Source organism: Vidua macroura, chromosome 15 (genome assembly GCF_024509145.1).
Source record: "Vidua macroura isolate BioBank_ID:100142 chromosome 15, ASM2450914v1, whole genome shotgun sequence".
NCBI lineage: Eukaryota > Metazoa > Chordata > Aves > Passeriformes > Viduidae > Vidua > Vidua macroura.
In genome coordinates this window covers 8,712,213-8,720,826 of record NC_071585.1, presented here as the reverse complement: position 1 = coordinate 8,720,826, position 8,614 = coordinate 8,712,213, and positions in this window count along the sequence as shown.

The window sequence follows — 8,614 nt, the reverse complement described above, 5'->3', positions numbered from 1 at the left end:
TGAAATTACTGCAAACCCACTAAATGGAGTCACTGCTGTATTTGGAAGCTCCTTGAGTCTGGAAATTGTTTTCAGCTTAACCTGGAATTTGCCATCAAACAACACACATGGAGCTCTACTCTCACACCTTATTTTAGCAATAATTAATAACTCGAGAAATTGGGAAAAAAAAAAACTAACTTAGCACTAAGAAAAGGGACGCCAATGTACAGTTGGGAGTAGGAACACCAGGCCTGATTAGAAAGGGGTTTGGATTACCAATTCCCAAAGTCATCCTTCAAAACGTCCCTTCCACGCCAGGCCCCAAGGCAACTTCTTATCTGTAAAACCTTCAAAAAGAGGTTGTGGCCCAGGAGCAGCTTTTCTTCCCCTCCAGCACTAGCTTGTTTCTTCCCCCTCACCCCCACCCTACCTTATTTTTTCTGTCCTAATTGAAGGTTTTATTCTTTCAGAGGAAAAAGAAAAGGGCAAGACAAATCCTGGCTGCCTTCCAGGAAACTAGTCATTTCAACTTCATCCTGAGATTTAGACCCTAAAATGAGTTATAAATAGAGCGATTTTACACTGCTTAATGGAGGCTTGTACAAGGCAGAGTGGGGATTCCAGGTCTCCTGCCAGATGGGACAATAGCCTTAGAGGTGCCATGCATTTCATAACTTGGGGAAAATTCATTTGAGATTCCTTATCAGTAAATTCAAGGTGCCCACAAGCCAGAGTCCTCTCACTCCAGCATAAGCCCAAAATCCATTCACTGACCTTTAGGGAGGGAGAGAGGGAAGCAGGGAAAGAGCAAGGAGCAACCAGGTCATGGTGATAACTTTGGGACTCTGCAGACAAGCTGTGGTGAAACCCCCCTTTTTTAACTAAACCCAAATGTAGATGGATAAAGGATTGTGATGCAAACACCTGTCCAGGGCTTGAGCTCTCCCTTCTCTTTCCATAACAGTAACTGAGCTGGGTCTAACATCTCCAGAATGTCACAGAGCAGGACCATGTGGGATAAGCAAGGACACTACAATGCTTTAAAGAGAGCTGCATCTTTTGTCTGAAGCACTCACTATTCTCACAAACTTCTGCCAGATCTGCAACCCTAGGACTTCAGAAACAATCATGCTTAAGTTATTGAGCCAAGGACAGCTGTCCATCAGGTGGGACTGGCTCCCTTTCTCCCTGTTTCAGCAGCAGATGAGGAAGGACAAGCACCAGCACACTTCTTGCTCACCAAAACACCCAGGGAGAACTCTCTACCCTCACTCCAGATGGTATTGCATCCCACAAAGAAGTTGTGATACTAAAACTTTCTCAATGCATATCACACAGAGATAGAGGAATGAGCTGTGTTTTATCACATGAACTTAACAGCCAGAAAAATCCAGCACGTGTCAGTACCTCTGTAATTTCATGCCCTCTCTGGTTTCCACAGCATATGGTCTGATGGTGCTATTCCATTTGCTTTCCCTGGGAGAGCAGTTTAAAATGGAGAGAAATAGCATGGTACATTTGAGTTTATGGGGTATCAAAAGGGCTATAGTGGATGGTAGCCAAGGCACCAAAGTGAATTATTTATAGTGCAATTGCACTTTCTCCTAAGCTACCCTTCAGATGGGTCAGGCCTTGGACACTCACATTAAGGTCTTATTAAATTCAAATAAGATAAGGTGTATACAACAATGCAGATACACCAGTTTTACATTAAATCATGCTCAAGTAAAATTCCTTCACATTAGCACTCTGTGAATGGCATTACTTGGTTCTTGGGTTAGAGGCACAGACATTTTTTACATAAACCTCCCTTCATCTAATTTTTATTGCCTTTTTTGGGTGGGATTTCCTAGTGTATCATGACCTCTACATTTTCAAAATGATGAGATAAAGCAGACTTCCTTTCTTTGCACAGTAAGACTGAATAGAAGAGTTTGCCTGAGGATATTGTTGAGCTCAAGTACCAACTAGGTCCATGCAAACCTTATTTGCACAGAAAAATGGCATCAGTTCTGCACTGCAGAGCACTGCAGTGATTTGCTGCATCACTTTTATGTTGTTGTGACGTAGCCCTTGTGGTCTGCAGGAAAAGGCATTAGCCTTCCCAGCCTGACAGTGAAGTTTTTAGCTACAGGAATTCTCCCCAAAGCAATGTAAAATCCAGACACTGCACAGTATCCTGCAGAGCCCTCTTTTTTCCTGGGTAGAGTTTGCCCTAGCAAGATGAAAGAAAAACCAAGACCTAAAAAACTAAGAAATTAATCAGGGCTCTATGTGACAAAGGTACTACAGAGAAGGGAACAGAACAAACCTCTAAGCACAGTCAGGATACAACTCCCCAGGAAACACAAATATTAAAGACTTCTTAATCCACATTTTCTATCCAATTATGGCTCCTAACAGCTTGTCTTGCAGCCTGCAGGCAGGTGTTTCAGGTCCTTTTTTTGGGGTGCAGTTTCATGGTTAGAAGAGAAGAGATTGCATGGTCAGATTTTGGAGCAGGGCTGGAAATTACAGAATCACATGTTTGGGGTTGGGAGGCACACTAAAGCTCATCCAGTTCCACCCCCCTGCCATGGACAGGGACAACTTTCACTGAACCATGTTGCTCCAAGTCCCCTCCAGCATGGTTTTGAACCTTTCCAGGGATAGGGCAAGCACAGCTTGTCTGGGCAACCTGTGCCACCACTCTTACAGGGAAGAATTTCTTTCTAATATCCAGTGTACACCTAAACCTCTCAGTTTGCAGCCATTCCCCCTTGTCCTGTCACTCCATGCCTTTATTAAACATCCCTCTCCAGACTCCCTGGCACCCAGCACAAGCCCCCTCCCCAGCTGTGCATTCACCTGGGCTCGGGCACTGTGGGAAGGTGGCACCAGTGCTCCCAGTGCTGGGCACTCCTCTCTGCCTTGGCTAAAAGCAGGCTGAGCAGAAATACGGTCTCAGCAGAAAACTAATGGGTACATATTTTTATGAGACTCAATAGCCCTTTAATTGATTTTATTGCAATTTATGGCATTTGCATAATGATGTGAGTCAATATGAAGAGAGTGAAGCAGGAGGTTATAAAAAGCATTTCAGAGTCTTGTTCTCAGGGAGCTGAGTCCAATCCCCACATTTTAACATTTCAGTTCTCTTAATTTTGGTAACATAGCTGTTTTGCATAACCTTCTGAAGGAAGTAGCAGCATTCTGACAACATGCTGACTAGCAATAGCATCTGATTGTGCTACCTAGGAAACACGTGATATCAAGTGATTGAATTAAATCTCTAAGTACACAATTTTTAAAACCCCAATTTTCAAACAAAGAAATCAAATCTATGTGGTTAAATCCCTCTATCAAGGATTTCTCAATCAAGTCAGCAATCGTACTTAGTTAATAGTCACAGAAGAGATACTCCTTGTTTAGGCCAGCTTATTGCATTGCTCTTTTTTCCTTTTTTTCCACCTTGAGGTGGTGTCATTGTCTCACTCCAGACAATCCATGTGCCCTCACTGCAACTCCAGCTGTCCAAAGCACAAGGTGCAAAGATGATTCACAGATGATATTATGACTTCAGTGCAATCCAAGGTCTTTTTAGCTGCAGTTCTGTAGATTAAAGACTTCGTGTGTTGAATCAACACAACGGGGTTCCATGGGAATGGAAGACTTGTAGATAATAAATATAAGATCATCATCATTATTAGAGGGTTTTGTCCAGCACTGATGCACAGCAGTTGAGATCTATAACTGCATCAAAAGTGGTGCTCAGTAAACAAAGTTTGGCCAGCTTCATGCAAAATGCCTGTACATATGGGAGCAGCTGCAGACACCTCATGCAGCAGTATGTTCTGTCTTGGCAAAAAACAAACACTTCTCCAGGGATCAGTTTCCCTCACACATTGCAATCCACTGGCTTCATTCCATTCACTACCAACAGGACTAAACCACAAGATTTTACTTGCTCTCCTAATAGACTCCAACAAAGTGAACTGTTGGAATGACAATTCAAATTTTAAAAACATGCTTTTAAAAAGCTGTAATTAAGGCTTGTTAACTAACTTTTGAAAGCAATTAGGATACCGTTTAGCAGAAAACATTACATTGTCATTGCCATTATTATTATTACTACTATATTATAATTAGTAGAGCCTCGTGCTTCTCTGGGGATAGAGCTCTGAGCAGTCTGGTCTAGTGGAAAGTGCCAATGCCCATGGCAGGGGAGCTGTATGATCTTGAAGGCACCTTCCAATCCCAACCATTCCATGATTCTAGGACAGCTGGAATGACATACAAGAAAGCAGTCAGTAACCCATGGTTTGCTCTAATAGCAAAATAACCCATTTTCACTTTGCTTGGCTCTGCAATGGCACCAGCTGTGCAGCAAGAAGCTGTCAAAAACCACAGAGTGGAACTCATGATGTCCATGGGTAAGAAAGTGGGGCAGTAGGAGATCACAGCCCTCCCTGGGAGGAGGAGAGGGGAGCAGCAGAGCCCAGCAGTGACCCCCCGCTCCAGCAGCCCCCTGGAGAACCCCCAGGCAAAGCACAAGCAGGGCTCGAGGTGTGGTGTGGGGTCACAACCCAGCCACTCCTGTGGGCTCTCAGGGCTGGGACAGAGCCACAAAGTGGGTAGGGCTTGTGCTGGGCCAGCTTAGCCACTCCTGCTCTTGCAGCTCCATATGATCAAACTCTTCCCCAAATACAGTTGCCATCTTAATTAATTACAGAAATTGAGTAAAGAGCAGAACTAATACCAGTCAATACTTGGGCATTCTTTCAACTGACAGTCCAAAACCACTTTCAATTCAATAATCCTCACAGCAGCTGTGTGGTCTAAATGAGTTTCATTACACTCCTTTTACAGATGAAAAGGGCAGGGACAATAAAAGAAAGTCACAACCTCCCATAAGCCTGACTTCAGGTCATTTGGCAAGGAAGGCAGCTGGGGTAGAAAGCAGAAACCCTGACCAAGAGAGAGGGAACATCCAACCCATAGATCTGGGATGGAGCATTTCTCCTTCCTGCCCCTCAGAGGGGACAGAAGGCTCAAGTCATTATGCTACAATTGGGTATGCATATACTCTGCAAGATAAAATTTCATCTACAGATGGTCTAGACAAAAAAACACTCAGCTAATTTTAGCTTAGACAGAATCTCATGTGTGTATCTGGGGGAATAAAATTAGATGCACTTTACATACTTTCTAAATTATCAAGAAGATCATCCTCCATAAATAAATATCAGCCAAAACCTAATCTTATGCTCAATACAAGGCAGCATTTAGTTTTTTTTTTCATGAAATATCACAAGTAACAAAAATCTGAATCTGTTTTTGTACATCTACAGACATTTACATCAGAGTACATTTTGTCTATCTTTGTAAAATCCCATTATCACGCAGTAATGTGTCCCAGTACCTTTTATGGATTATTTTTCTGCTTTCCCAATTCTGTTAAATAATTAGTGGTAATTGCCCTAAGCAAATGGTTACCCAGCAATCCAATACTGTCAGTAAGCAATTTGTGCTTTTGAGATGTCCTTGTCTTCACATGTTTGTGTCAGTGATGCCCAGAAGAGGACGCCCAAAATGAATATAAGGGCTCCTGGGATGGGGCTTGGAGCAACCTGGGCTAGTGGAAGGTGTCACTGCCCATGGCAGGGGGCTGGAATGAGGTGCTCTTTAAGGTACCTACCAAACCATTCTATGATTCCATTATTCTATAAAACTGTTCTTTTCAAGCCTGTGCCTTGGAGAAAAAACAAAAAAGTAATGTTTAAGGCTATCAAGTCTTTATGCCATTCCACACAGTGCAAAAAATTGCAGGCTTACCTGTAACAGCTCTTGTCTGGGATTTTATTTTTATTATGGGCAGGGATCTCCAGGTTCAGTCTCAGGAGTCAGCAGGTGTGAGTGGCAAGTACAGCCTGTTTCACTCCAGACAAAAGGCAATTTGCATCTTTGACACAGTGGTTTGCAGAGTAATGATCTTGTTTACGATATTCAGTACCTTTCATATGAAGTTCTTTGCAGGAAAAAAAAAAAAGAAACAATATTTTAAATTATTTGCAAAGAGTAACTCTTAAAATGTGTGGACATTTTACTTTCCAGGAGGGTAAAAAGCTGGTTTGATTCCTTCAGAGAGAGCTGCAAAAAGTGATGATGTCTCTGTTTTTATGAAATGACTCTTCTTTTGTGAGGCCACATTGTGACTCATGCTCCCAGGAAGATTTTAAAAAATAATTAATATTTTATTATTTATTAATTAATATTTATGAATTCTTCCATACTATCAGTTGCTTCATGACCTCTTTTTCCAGGGCTACAGACTCTCCACTCCACACAACACTGTTTAAGGGTTTACTAAAATGTAATTATTAGTACTCATATAGCCTGGATGTTCAGCACTGCCATGTGCTACTCTGATTTATGTTTTTTGACCCTTCAGGTCTTCAGAGATGAAAATCAAAACCTTCTAAATCACCTGCATAAATTACTGTCTTTGTAATAAAAATGTGACTAATATAATTCTAGTCAATTCTGAAAATTCTGAAGAATTGCTCGAGGTACTGCTTCTGGATAAAAATAAATGTTCAAACAATTTAATATTTGAGCATAGGGATATCTCTGTGATGCATCATCCTGGTTCCACATAATCATGAAGTAAAACTAAATTGTATTTTTAAAATACCATCTTCTTATTTCTCATGTATGTAAAAGTCTCATCACTCATGCATGCACGATCCCTGTAATTGCAGAATTGGCGTTGTAGCATTGCTGTTTTGAGAGGAGATTCTAAGCAATTTTTCATTCTTAGATTTTTTTTTTTTTTGGTGGGGTGGGGGGGTACAAACTTATTAACACATTTTACATTGCTTCCAGCAACATTCAAAATATTCAGAAACAAGTAAAGGCAGAGCTCTCTCAGCACTGCTGTTGCATTCACCAAAGTGGAGATGCCAAGGTGGGAATGAGCTGGGCTAAGGACAACCAGCCCAGCAGACATCAACCTGCTCAGACCTCTGAGCAAAGCCACTGCAGTGCTGGTCAAGACAAAAAAAAAAAACAGCCTCCCCTTTCACCCCTGAGAAATAAGGAGGTAGCAACAGCAGCCCTTGCACCCACTCAAGCATCCTCACAACCCCAGGGCCAGCATAGAAGGATACCAGGATTTGGGCGTGGTGTCACTTGGATACAGTGATCCATCTAGCCAAGCCACCCATCTGGATTGGTATTACCAACAGCAGCCCATCAGGCACAGAAAGTGGGCATTACTTCATGGTGACAAGTATTTTACAGCTATATGTCCAATCTCTCTTTTGGATTTCTGTAATATCTTATCAAAATAAATATGTTATTTCTGTGCAGGATCATATAAACACTCTCCACTCTGTCTTTGTCTTCCTGAGAAGCTGGCAGGCTATATTTGCCTCTCAGTTATCTGGATAAACAGATTGCTAATATAACCAGTGGATGTGATAATATTCCAAAAGCAATGTTTAACAAAAGGGTGAAATTATTTGACCCAAACAATTCCCAGTGTGTTACTGCTGATAGAAATATCTTCTCTTTTATTTATGCTAAGGCCTCTTGCTTTTGCATAAATGAAAAAACAACTGCAACAAAAGCCCTTAAAAATACATTAAAAAATAAAAAATCTGCATATCTCCATAAATTACTTTCTCACTAACATGAGCAATTTTGACCTCAGCATATGTTTGAGAAGTTCTGCTTCTCATTTTAGGAGCTGCTCAGATCTAGGAGCTCCTGTTTTAGCTGAAGTTTGATGTGCCAGATCAGGCCCCAGCTCACACAGCATTAAGAGGGAGATTTGCAGAAGTATTTAGGTGCCTAAAAATGAAGACAGGCACCTCATGGGATTTGAAATGAATGCAAAGGAGGTTATTTTTGTCAACCTCTGTAAGAATTCATTTGGGCTTTGCAACAGCCAGCGGCACAAGCAACATCTCTGTCACAATCCAGCCCCTACCCTTGGCTGTGTGCTTGTGTCTGTGTGTCCAGCTGGTGCTCTGACACACATGGCTTGGGGACAAAGTGGGGAAACATGAGCATAGCCCATATCCAGCAGAGTCATCCAGCTTTACCTTCTCTACAGGAGGTGACCAGAGAGGCCACTACCCCTGTAAAATAGAAACCCTTGAAGATGCGCCTTGCACACACAGATCATCAGCTACACAAGGTACTCCGCTCACAGAATCACAGAATGGTTTTGGTTGGAAGGGGCCTTAAAGACCCCCTCATTCCAACCCTCCTTCCACGGGCAGGACACCTTCCACTAGACCAGGTTGCTCAGGTGTTCTGTGGTTTGATGACACATTAATCTCTTGAGCAATACTGGGACTCCTTTCACTTCATCCACAGACATGCAGACAGCTTTTAGCCCATCAAGATGGAGCAGAACGTTGGCTTTCTTTTCCATCATCCTTGACCTGCTACTTCACACTCCTGCCAGCCAGCACAGACTTCACTTCAACTGAGCCATACAGAAGGTGACTCCAGTGGGGCACAAGACCTGAAAATCCCACTGCAGCTTCATGTGTGAGTCAGCTCTAAGAAAAGCCTGTCCAAGTCTTCAGCAGAAATTATGTCCTTGTGTGGCAAACATACCAACAATCACTACTTCCTCATG